The sequence below is a fragment of the Paroedura picta genome, chromosome 14 (genome assembly GCF_049243985.1).
Source record: "Paroedura picta isolate Pp20150507F chromosome 14, Ppicta_v3.0, whole genome shotgun sequence".
Taxonomy (NCBI): Eukaryota; Metazoa; Chordata; class Lepidosauria; order Squamata; family Gekkonidae; genus Paroedura; species Paroedura picta.
This window is the reverse complement of record NC_135382.1, coordinates 25607852-25620928: the sequence shown is the minus strand read 5'-3', so window position 1 is coordinate 25620928 and position 13077 is coordinate 25607852.

Here is a 13077-nt window from a genome sequence, read left to right as displayed (position 1 = left end):
GTTTTGATCTCAGAGAAGGGAAATGTTTTGCCAATGGACAAATAATCATGCACTGCTTTTTGCAAATGAGCTTTGGTTTTCTTGTCCAATGCAATAATAGTTTTCCTTGACATTTTGGATGGGTCTTAGTAACCACTTTGCTCTGCAGAAATCGCACCATTAAATGTATGTGTTTTAAGTTTGATGAGAGAGGGGAGAAAATAATGATTTTTGTTTTAAAGTGCAAACCTGAAAGGTACAACTGGAGACATGACAAGGTGTTGACAAAACCAGCTACTTTATTTGATCCTTGGTATTTTGTTGCTTAATAGATCCAGAGTCAACGAGGAGCTGTAAAACATTTGAAAGACACCAAAGGTTAAAAGATTTTCCAGGGTCTTCCCGTATCGAGCCGTCATCAGTTCTATTAGTAGAATGGCTCCCGGATTCTATTTGAAGGTGCCGGCAAGAACATGGCTTCGTCTCTAATTAAATTCTCGTCTTCTGCCCAAATGGTTGAAAGGGCAACTGTCTTAAACCTTTGAACTTTATTTGTAATACAAAGCCTCAATTAGATAAAAGACAATAATTAGCAAATCTTTTATCTTTGGGCATAATTAAATCTTTAAGGGGAGACGTCTTAATCAATGGCTTGTAATGACAAGTTCATAAATTAATTAATCCCACCAATGAGAAGTCTGGCAGGGATCGATGGACGTTAAAAGAGATTCAGGGCGAGGGGACACCATGCTGGTAACAGTGTAGCTCAATTCAATTGGGTTTAAAGATTCCCTTTGAGAAAGTATTAGCTAGTTGAAAAGATGATGTATTATTTAAAAGAGGTGCACTAGAAGTCACTTCGGAGCGAACAGTAACTGTTACTCCTGACCCCCTGGGCTGACTGTTAAACTATGTTAATGCATAACATAATCTCACTTTTATGTTTTGGTATTGTATCAGATACTGTATAAGACCTAATGGGATACAGAGTTTTACTGCACTGGATTTTTGCTCCTGATGAAGAAAAGGAGGTTTTTATACCCCACTTTTCTCTACCTTGATTCTCAAAATGGTTTACAACCTTCTTCCCTTCCCACAACAGGCACCTTAGGAGGGAGGTGGGGCCAAGAGAGTCCTGAGAGAACTGTGACTGGCTCAAGGTCACCCAGCAGACTTCATGTGGAAGAGTGGAAAACCAAACCCAGTTCCCCAGATTAGAGTCTGCCTCTCTGAACCATTAGAATATGGTGGCTTTCCAGACCGACTTCTTAACTGTATCAAGCTTTTTCCCTACCTTACAAACAATAATAATTTGTAGTCTGCTGCTCTTCTTCTCTTTTAAAAAAGTTTCTCGTGAGCTTTTTAGGGGGAAGACCCATAGTAGCATCTTGTTGGGTTGAGAGGGGAAAGAAGAGACACCTGCAGCTGGCAGAGATTAACACTGTGGGCTTTCCCTCCCTTGTGTACTTGCATGGGGTGCATTGTCCTTGCATCTCCAATGGAAGCAGTGGCAGATCCTCTTCAGGGTCTGCTTCCAGTAGTGGAGTACTTGTAAGTGTTCTTGGTGGAGCAGCGTCAGCAATAAGCTGTCAAGGGATTCCTTTTATCCATGGCTGTTGCTGCAAAGTGCCTTTTCCCTTGAGCAGGCTTTCTTGGTGGCCCTGGAAAGACTTCCCAAATGGGTGGGAGTTAATTTTGTATATATTTTTTAAATGTGTTAAACATTTATTGGGTGATATTATCATATATGGTCATGTTGACCCCCCTCCACTCCCGAAATGACCAATGATGGGCTTAGATGGGGTGGGAAGGGGAGGTACCACAGGTGGACATGTACACAGCTATGCTTCCCAATCACTCCTGGGGTTTCTCACAGCCTGAAGAATGTTTCAGGGGTTTCTCAATGGTAAAAAAGTTGAGAAAGGTTGCTCTAGAGAATATCTGGAGCAGGAAGACTTCAGAGGTTCCACTGGTTCTTGACCCAAATGGTCTTTGAATGTAATGGTATCCCCTCCCAACAAGTCACCCCTGAACTGTTTTGAGACTAGAACTTGCTACTGTTAAATACTTAAGGGCAGCTGCAGGCCGGTCAGATCATCGGTGACATCAGCACTCATGTATGAGATCCTAGTTTGTTTTTTTTCTTCTTGTGTGTTGATTAGTAAGACAGGCTCAACTTCCTGTCAGCTCTACAGGGCTCTCCTCTGACAGGGAATGTCTGTATCCTCTCACACTCAGTAAACATCAGCTCTGATCTTTATTTTATTTTTTTAAGTTTGCCAAGAAGGTCTAAAACTCCCAAGGCAGTTATATTCCCAACCTGGGCATTTGCCTACTGGGCATTTGCCTGGGCATTTGCCTATTGGTAGCCTATAATAAGCATCTGAACTTCATGCCTCTATTTATATATATGCTCCTTCAATGCTCTGTGAGCTGTAAACATGTTTAGTATATTCAGCTTTTAATCAACCAAGCAACCTTTCCCTCCCACCCTGTTAGGATTTCTCAGAGATGCAAATTGATGGCTTGCTTTGAAGGAACCAAAGGAATTTTTTTTCATGCTGCCCTTTCAGCTGAAGATCATTCATTTATGGCATTTTTATTCCCTTCCTGTAAGGAGTTTAGGGAAGTGCCGATCATTTCCCCTTCTTTTTTAATCCCCACAGTGAGATAGGTTAGGCTGAGAGTAACTGGCCCAAGGACACCTAGTGAGCTTCATGGCAGAACCAGGATTTGAATCCAGGTCTCCTACACCATGCTGGCTCTCATGTGTTTGGTACACATGACGTTTGTTACACAAATGAGTATTCTGAACTTTGCCACATGCCACATTCTTCCGTGTTTGTGAGCTGAGTCCTTAGTCTGACTAATCAACACACAAGAGCTGGGTATCTCAGTCTGAGGTACCTTGAGGCCATGTTAGCAGGGAGAAGGGGGGGCGCCTAGAATCTTCCCAAATAAACATCAAGCATGGGGCCTTATAGAGGCTGATGCACCACAGTGGGATTTGGGGAAGTGCTGGTTCCAGATTACTGCCTTAACTCTCCCTCGTCTGCGTGGGTTTCCACAGTCAGACGTCGAAGTTTGTCTCCTGAATTTTTAAATAAGAAATTATAGGAATAAACCTTCTCCCCCCCCACACACACACACACACATGATGTATTTGGAGGTTTATTATGGGGAAGAGCAGACTGCTGCTCCAATCTCATCATTTTTACCAAAAACAGTCCAGTCGTAACTGAATGGAAAGTTCATCTACGCAAAACAACATTCATCATTATGGTTTGTGGCTTTGATAAACAGCAGGTGAAAACTGGCAGTACATTGTTGGCTGCAGTCTGGTGTGGTTGGAGAGAAAAGGCCTTATGAACATTGAGTCCTGGGGCAAAATTCATCCCACTTTTTATAGAAATTGATCTCACTGACTCCTCGGTAACTTCCTTTGCTGGCTTTCGTTTTGGATTCTCCTTCAGTTCTGCTGGAGTCATGCTTACCAAGCTCTCAGTTTGCTGTTCACTGGGTCCTTGAGGTGCCCTTCTTGTTGGGCTGGTTGCTTGTTTTTATGGACCTGAGGTCAGACATAGGACCTTCCATCACAGTTCTGCTCTCTGCCCCACTGTTCCTGTTTTTGTGGCTTTGCTGGAGGGAAGGAAGCATGTCCAGTCTGGAGGCCATGAACCTCTGAGAACCAGTTTAGGTATCAGCATCAAGTAAGTAGCCTTGTTGTTGGCCCTCTCAGACATCTGGTTGGCCATTTTGTGGCTGGACTAGACAGACTACCCTCTTTCTTTCTTCTTGCTTACATTTTTCTTGGGTCCAACAAAGGTCCAGCAGGTGTTTAGCGACTGCAAAGGGGTCAAGTGTTACTCCTTTTAGTGCTCCCTCAATTAAGTATTCTTGTCTGCATGTTGTATCATTTCTACAACAGTTACTGCCACATGCATGTTTATATGCATAGCATGTATCATGCTGATTCCCTGACACACAGAAAATGTGTATATTTTATGGGGAATATTCAACAAGACAAAACATGAGATGGCACAAAAACTCATTTCACACTAGGCACAAGGGGGCTATTTTTATGGCAGAACATTAAGAAGGAGATATTCAAAATCAGTCCTAATAAACTCACACAAAGGAAGATTCGAACTGCTATGATAATGAACAAAATGCAAGTTCCATCTTTGCTCGGCTTCTAATTCCCCAGTCCCAGTAGAAGAAGCTGAAATCAAAAGATATACAGAATTAAGTGAAGAAATAAATACCAGGCTGAAGTTAACAGCCTTCTGTAATCAGAAATATTTAGAGTAGCTTTGTTTAGTACTAAATAAATTCATTAAAGTGCAGTTACCACTATAATAAATGTAGAACTCACTAATTACAACACTACATTTTAAGTGCAACTTGAGTGTCTCAAGCGGCCTTTAAAGTGGTGTAAAACCCCAGCCAATTCAAATTTAATTAAAACTATCCAAGTAATTTAGTTTAAACTTACCAATGAAATGAGAGAGGGGAAGCACTGTAACACACTATGAACTCTGATTCAAATGCTCCTGCACAAAAGGGGGAGTGGAATTGGGGGCGCCAACATAGTTTCAAGATTTCACGTGAGGATCCCTGTCTCGGTTTTCTTTCCCAGGGTGGGAGTCAAGCACAAGAGTCCTTATGCCACTTCCCTGTTTCCTCCTACATCATTTGGACACTAACACAACTGCAAAATACACCCAAAAAACCTTCCATGGCAGAGAATCGAACCTGAGTTTCCCAGGTTCTTGTCTTATCAACACTGGTTCATCAATCAAATCATCCCTTCCTGCCATGAAAATGAGAGAACCACACTCCCAATGACATTACGTGAACAAAAAAAAGGATGTGGTACTTAATTATATGCCAGTTCATCTCACATTCTGCTTAATGACAGAGAGTGGGCATGTTCATTTCCGTGTCACAATCGATTTCTTGCACCATTAGTCAACTTTCCTGCAGCAGCGTCCCTCCCCTTGCCAATTGCCTGCTGCCACTGCCTCCAGTTTTTAAAAGAATGTAATAAAAAAAAAGAAATCAGTTCTGAGTTGAGACTTGCTACTTAGGTGTGCCTGTGGCAGCTACCCGTGTACCCAACCAATCTTGCAATCAAGAAAATACACTGGAAAATACACTGAAATAACAACAACTACCCAAATAAGTCACAGCTTAGAATCACAACAACAACAACAACAACAACAACAACAACAATAGATCAATCCCTATTTTTCATCTTAACCTCTCTTGCAGGACTGTTACAAGGGATGGATGATCAAAGAATCATCTGTGCTACCCTGGGCTCCTTGAAGAAAGGGGAGAGAGAGGAATTACCTTTTTTATTGAACTGCATGGATTATGTGTGCTGACTTATTTACCACCACCACCCTGCCCTCTCCCCCAAACTCCTGATGAGCTATTGAGGTATAGTCACATAGTCAAAAAGTCAGTACTGCTTCTTCTTCCCGTATTCTGCTGCCGGAAATGGCTCACAAGGGCCTCCAGGTTCGAATTCTACTTGATGTCAATAGCGATTCAGAGACAAAATTGGACCCTGCACCTGACAAAAGAGAATGAACTTCAAATCGCGCCTACTGCTAAGACATTTCCACAGACAAAAAGGAGAAGAAAGATAGTTCAGAAATAGAAGAGCTCTGTGCAGCCGCTCATCCGAATGGGGAGAACAGTTTCGCATCAAAATTATTGTCAAGTCTTTCGGCTGCTATTTGTTTTCTTTCCCCTGCACAACAGCTGCTAGGAGGAAGGATACTGGCAAAACACTTTGAATTTGCATTCATGTAGATGAGGTGAGAAGAGACAATTCCTCCATGAAGAACTTAAAATTATAAGAAGGGAGCCAATTGCCAATAATCAAAATAATTCATCTCACCATAATAAAAATGGCAGCACAGCTGGCTGAAAACAGATAATAAAACACCAGCAGACGCGAAAGCTTTTTTTATGTAACATCCAGCAATCACTTTCTTGACGTTACCTTCCACAATAAACAGAAATCAGAGAGGATTTCAAGAGAGTTTTTTATTGTGATCACCATACATTATGCGAGATCCTACTTCACAGAAGGAACCAGCCTGAGCAGGTTTACTCAGAAGTAGGTCCCGTGTTGTTCAATGGCTCTTACTCCCAGGAAAGTTTCCTTGAGATGGCAGCTAGAGTCACGCAAAGAAGGAAAACATTGCACAAGGATCAGCAATGACATCGGCATCAGTGCCAGCTTGTCTCTGGATTCTTCAAATCATTTAGAATCAATTTCTCCAATTATACTGTACTGAAGGCAACTGACTAGGTAGGCAATAAGTCATAGGGTATTCCTCTGCCTTAACCCCAACCCAGATGACCCAAGCGAGCCTTATCTTGTCAGATCTCAGAAGCCAACAGGGTCAGCCCTGGTTTGCAATTAGATGGGAAATCAGTCAGGGGTTGCTTTGCAGAGGCAAGTAATGTCAAGCCATTTCTACCCTTGACCGTGCTCTGGAAATTACAGCTGGTGCAAAATGTGGCACCATAGAGAGCCCATATAAAAGCAGGCCTGCAGCAGCTGCATTAACTTCCAGTTGAGTTCTGGATCCAGTTCAAGGTTTTGGTACTTACCTTCAAGGCCTTATGTGGTCTGGTCCCTGCACATCCGAAGGACCGCCTTTCTTGAGTGTTACGGTTAAGCAATACAAACCAACTGAGGATCCCGGGTCCTAAAGAAATAAGTTTGGTATCAACCAGAGCCAGGGCTTTCTCAGCCCTGGCCCCTGCCTGGTGGAATGAGTTCCTTGAGAACATCAGGGCTCTGACAGAACTTCCTAAGTTCCGCAGGGCCTGTAAAATGGAGCTCTTCCACCAGGCCTATGGTTGAGACCAACCCAAATCAGAACCATGCTTATCAGACCCCCCTCCTCTTGTTTCCCCTTTCACCCCAACTCCTCTAGTCTGCTTCCCTGCTAATTGGATGAGCTACTGAGATCAAATAACCGGCAGCAGGCAAAAAAATTAATTTGTGTAATTTAATTTTGAACTGTTTTTTATGATATTTGTGCATTTCATTCTGCAAGTGTTCTACACCTTATTGTTCACCACCCCAAGACAGCCAGTACTAGAGGGTCAGTATATAAATCAAATCATAAATAAATAAAATTACTGAATAAACAATGTTGGCAATACATTGGCAACACATCAACATGCATAGTGTTCATAGCCACGCAACTGGCTGGGAGCCCAGGAATAAGCCTGTACCAAGAGCCTCCTAACATATGTAAGCTGATTGTATCTAACAACGTCAAGAGGACTGTAGACATTGAGAAGATTTTAGGGCACTGCTAAAATGAGGAACCAGCTAGCCCCCACGAAGCCCAGGAGAGGGAGCCAAACTGGAACTATTCTCCTAATCCCAAAGGGGACAGGCTACCACACTACAGGAAACCAGCTTACTCAGAAAGGAAGGGCATCTGTTCTACCCAAGGGGTAGAGGGGGGCTCAACCAAATACTTTAAAGAAGAAAACTGCAACCATGACATCTCCCTTCTACTTTTGGAAGGGCCCAAAGGTTACCCATTGCAGCTGACAAATCCAATGGGCCACAGGCAGATCTCCCCTGGTGTCCAATGCAACCGACAATTCAGTGATGGCCAGGAGATCTTGCCACCTGATTTCTTCTAGGTCCTAGACCATTCCCCAGCCTTCCTGTGACAACAGCCCCTTTGGTTAGAGGATGATTGATAACAGATAAAGGACACACATAATTTGAGGGCCTGCATGATGCTCTTCGAATACATGGCCTATAATATTTAGCATGTGCCCTGCAACTTCTACTATTAAGATAACTCTATGAGGACTCCATGCACCTGGTGAACACCTCCCTGAAATCAAGAATCCATACCTAGAGGCTGTCAGTAGAAGAGGGCAACTCATCCAGCATCACCAACCAACTTCAAAAAGAGCTATAAACAGACAGCGATTACCAGAAAGAACTTCCCTGTATGTCAGCCCCATACATAGTCCCCCAGCCAAGAAGACATTGTCCCCAGTTACCTCTCCCCAGATGACAAAGAAGACCCAAAAAGGAGCAAGTTTGGTAGGACTAAGCATCTCTTCATATAACCTGAACCCAAAACATGTACAGTTTTACTCAAAATGAAACCAGTCTTTTGGTCCTTGGCTAGAAATAACCTGAGATCTGCTCAACAGATAAAATTGCCTTATCCTGGGTCAAGCCAGCAGCATCCCTAGGCAGTTCGTATAAACTGCATGATTTACAATGAGAAGAGAATTAACATATGCAAACACATTTCAGAACCCTGAGCACCTTCCAAGGTCAGTCAAGCAGGAGGGAGCTGGGCAGCCTAGGGGCAAAGAGGTGGAAACATCCTGTTCAGTTCCCTTCAGTCCAGCCCAAAAGGAAAGACTTCTGCCATTATTCCTGCCAACTTTCCCCCTGCCAGCCTTCTGGACCGAGAAGGGCAATGCCCCAAACTCCAGCTAAGATATGGAAGTTGAGTCATTTCTCATCATCCATGGTAAGGAAGTCCATAAAGTTCCAAGTCATAAAAGAAGTCAGAATGACATCATTCTCATAATAAGTCCTTTGATGCGAAGTTAAACCTGATTTCTCGATGCTGTAAAGAGACACATTCCATTCTTTCCACTTGTTTAACCAGGAGACTACTTTACTAAAGCATCCATAAATAAATCACTAAATCCCCATCTACAAATCACTAAATCGGCAATAACAAAGTGCCGAGCCAGGTCCTTGCCAAGTATGAAAACAAAGCCACTTGTCACAGAATTCAAAACCTGTTGCAAAAGAGTCAGCATAGTCTAGTGCAGTGATCCCCGCCAATGTATTTTCTTTCCCAAAGCAAAGAGACAAATCCTGCCTTTTCTCGATTTTGTTAAAGTAGGTGATGCTTCAGTATAGCCCAGATGTATCACCTGTGTTTTTGCTGGGCGCACGCATTCAGAAACGGCCTGGGAGGATAGAAACACAACATTTTGTGGAAACTTCCAATATTTAGTTATTGGCCCCAGTATGATGGCAGCCATTTTGTGGAGGTGCCTGTTGGTTCTCAAAACTCCTACTACCTATAGGTTGAAGGAGGATTTAAAAAAGAAAAAAAACCCAATGCAGTGGCTAGCATTGGTTAAAAATAAATACCTTTCCTTTTCCCATGTTGCAGTTTCACTGCTTGATTGTTCCTTTGTTAGGGTTGATGCCTTAAAATGGTCTACTAATGTTTCCTCGATGGATGCATATTGTTAAGACTTTTTGGAAACTTTTTTTGGGGAGAAATTTGCTTGAGTGCCATGCTACAGCCACTTCCTATAACCCATTCTCCCTTCTAAAGAGCAGGGCAGAGTGTACACCCGCATTTCCCCCCCCAAAAAAATGGTTTTAATAATATGCAACACTTCACACAATGTGCAAAGCCAAGACATAAAGCAAATATAGCACCTAGTATATATGTTATAGACTGTTTCATGTATTGTTCTTATGTTCTACGTAAACCGCTCTGAGCCTCTGGGGAGGGCAGTATAGAAATATAATAAATAAATAAATAAATAAATAAATAAATAAATAAATACCTGGATTTAGACATTTTTTTAAACAATAACAGGTAGGGAATATCGCAACTCCTTGAACAAAAGGAAACCGCAGCATTCACAGGTTTGTGCATCCCTATTAGTAAGCCAACGGATGAAAAAACGGTGTCGGCTGATAGCCACAGGAATACTCTCAGAACGTCCCATCCTTTCCCCCTTTAGCATTCAGCACCTGGAGACAGCTGCTGCTCCCTGCATCAGGGATCATTGGGCTATTGACAACGCATTCAGGAATCCATTTGAAATTCCGTAAGGGACCTCATGAATCACACTCCAAGCCAACGGAGTTTGGAAAGACGCGCATCCTTATTTACATTTCCGTTACTTAGGAACCCCGTTATGCCAGCGGCTATTTCGTTTGCTTTTATTTATGCCCCAGCCAATTGAAACATTGCGCCCGCTTCAAAAGCAAGGCAAGTGCTTGCCTCCAAAGACAGCATATCAGAAGGGGGCCTGGCTCCTCTCCATGTCAAAGCTGTAAGTTATTTATTACTTTGCTTTCCTGCACAGCACTCTTGGAGTGCCAGACCCATCAAAGGGATGTTATTCTGACATCATGTCCAGAGATTTCCGCGTAGATTTAGCACCGCCCGTCGGTTCTCTGCAGCCCAGAGGCTGCAGAGGGATTGAACTGAATAATGCATTTGGTTAGCAAGCTGTCAGGGAGTTGGAGAAAGGAGCCAAAGCATTTAGAGGTTCACTAAGTTACGATGACATATGAAGAAGGAATTCAACCGGCAAGGCTGCAGTGCGCAGATACAAAACGACTCAATCCAGCCCGAACATTCTGCGTTCCACGCAGGTTATTCACTGCTTAAAGCAGTAAGTGTTGAGATCCTACAGCAACACATACTCGCAAGTGATACAAAATGTGTCTGAATCCAAGGCAAAGTGAACTGCCTTGGTATAAACCGTTGCAAAAGCTATCCCCTAAGGCCAGAGCAGAAATGGAGGAAAGAACAGGGATTCCAAATATTTTGAATACAGGAGAATGAATTTCCCTAAATTGTTTTTCATTTACATTCATCCCTATTTCTGTCAACAGTTTTCGGTCCATGCTTTTCATTGTGGGTTTTGTAGATTCTTTGTGCGCACAATTTTGATTGTGTTTATAGCACCAAGTACATACGTCATAATGCATATATCACTGAGGCACAAACGCTAAAAAATTATAGGGAAGGTTTGGTGTGCGAAAATAGTACAAAAATAAAAATCACAGATCTAACTAGCACAAAGGGGAAGCAAAATCAGAACGGGGCCTCTCATCTCTGATTGTAAGTGACAACTAATACTACTTTGAAGGTTCTGAGAGACTGGTCAGGAAGTATGATAATATGCCTTAGATTTCCAAAATATTTTCCTAGTGTAACTTTGTTCTGTAAAAGGGAGGCCAGGATGGCACAGAACAGAGGGGTTGTGGCTTGGTTGAAGAGCCTCTCCCTGGTATGAAGAAGGTCCCAGGTTCAGTCACCAGTACATCCTGCAAAAAGGATCAGGCAGTAAGTAATATGACAGACCTCTGCCTGAGACCTTGAAGAGCCTCTGCCAGCCTGAGTAGAAAATACCCATGAAGGACCAAGGGTCTGATTCAGGCCACTGCAGTTTCATTCATTAATCAAAACTCAAGCCTTAATCCATCTCTCGGATATAGTGTTTATCTTACAGGGATGAAATGATCAAAGCATGAATGGCATGCAACAGATCATGACCTTAATAAAAAGGACCACACCCTCCTTACCTGAGGGGCTGGTGAAACCAGCTCTCAATCTGGAATTCCAGCTACCATGAGAAACCCAAGAATATGTCAAGGATACAATTCTGAGTGCTCAGAAAAGTTGAATTCCCACAAAGGACAAGCAGCCATCTTAGATCACATGGCCTGTGGGCCACCCTTATGTTATTCCTGACTACATTTGTCAGTCTGATGGTTTCTAGCCTTCATGGTCAGATAATGAGTGAACACTTTGAATGGATAATTTAGGAAGGGGGAACAGGCATTATAAGATGTCTGCCATCTCTAGCCACCACCATAAATGAAGCCTTGGCCAATGTTTCCATCCAAATTAGAGTTGCTAGCAGTACCTTGAAAAGAAGATTTTGAATGCAATGCCTGAGGGGACTGGTGAGAATGTAATGTCACTTCTGGGACACGGCCTAGGAATTTTCCCTAATTTCTATAGCAAAGACCATGGAGACAAGGGGAGAATTCCTAGAGGCCATGTTCTGTTCATTTTTTTCTCCCATTCCTATTTCTCATGAACAGGGGATTGGGGCCAAGGGTGGTTTACCCATTGTGGTTGGGCAAATGGCAAGCGTATACCCACCATGAAACAAAACCTCAGTAGAAAAACCTCACCATGCTGGTAAAGGTAAAGGTAAAGGTATCCCCTGTGCAAGCACCGAGTCATGTCTGACTCTTGGGGTGACGCCCTCCAGCGTTTTCATGGCAGACTCAATACGGGGTGGTTTGCCAGTGCCTTCCCCAGTCATTACCATTTACCCCCCAGCAAGCTGGGTACTCATTTTACCGACCTCGGAAGGATGGAAGGCTGAGTCAACCTTGAGCCGGCTGCTGGGATCGAACTCCCAGCCTCATGGGCAAAGCTTTCAGACGGCTGCCTTACCACTCTGCGCCACAAGAGGCTCTCACCATGCTGGTAGGCACTTCCTAAATTTCACAGGCCTAATTATTTATACTGTAAAAAAAAAAAAATGGTTAGTGGAATAATTAGATGTAACTTTAAATTCTAGGACAGGAGGGGGAAAGGATGGCTCTTGCTTGCTGTGGTATAGTGAGTCAAGTAGTAGTCTTGGATCTGGGAGACTCAAATTCCCGCTCTGCTATGGAAGCTTGTTGCATAGGGTTGCCAGCTCTGGGTTGGGAAATACCTGAAGACTTTGCAGATGGGGAGTCAGGAGTGGGTGGGATTTGGGGCAGGGAGGCTCCTCAGTGGTATACCAATCCCATAGAGTCCACCCTTCAAAGCAGCCATTTCTTCCCGGGGAACTGATCTCTTTAATTTGGAGATGAGCTATAATTCCTGGGGGTCCTGGCATCCCTAGGATGACTGCCAGCCAGGTGTACACCCTCAACTTAACCTACCCTCAACCTAACCTATTATGAAGTTAAAATTATGCCTGTGAATGGGTCTAGCACTGTGGTTTTGCTTAGTCACTCAAGACGGGTATCAAAGACTTGACACAAAAGAACATAAATGTTCTACAGAAGCTGTTGATTAATTCTGACTGTGCAATTTACCTGCTGGGGCAGGGTCTGAGTTAAGTGCTTGGGAGACCAGACAGGAAAAACAAGGGTTGTCGGTTTTGAATCGGAGGAAGAGAAAGCTGTGCGTTGGCTGAAGGTAAAACATGCCCCAACGTACTAATGCACAGTGACTCTGCCTGCCTGTTTGTTGTGCTCATGTCATATCCTAAAGGGGACCCAACTCAGAGAATGCTGCCCTGGAA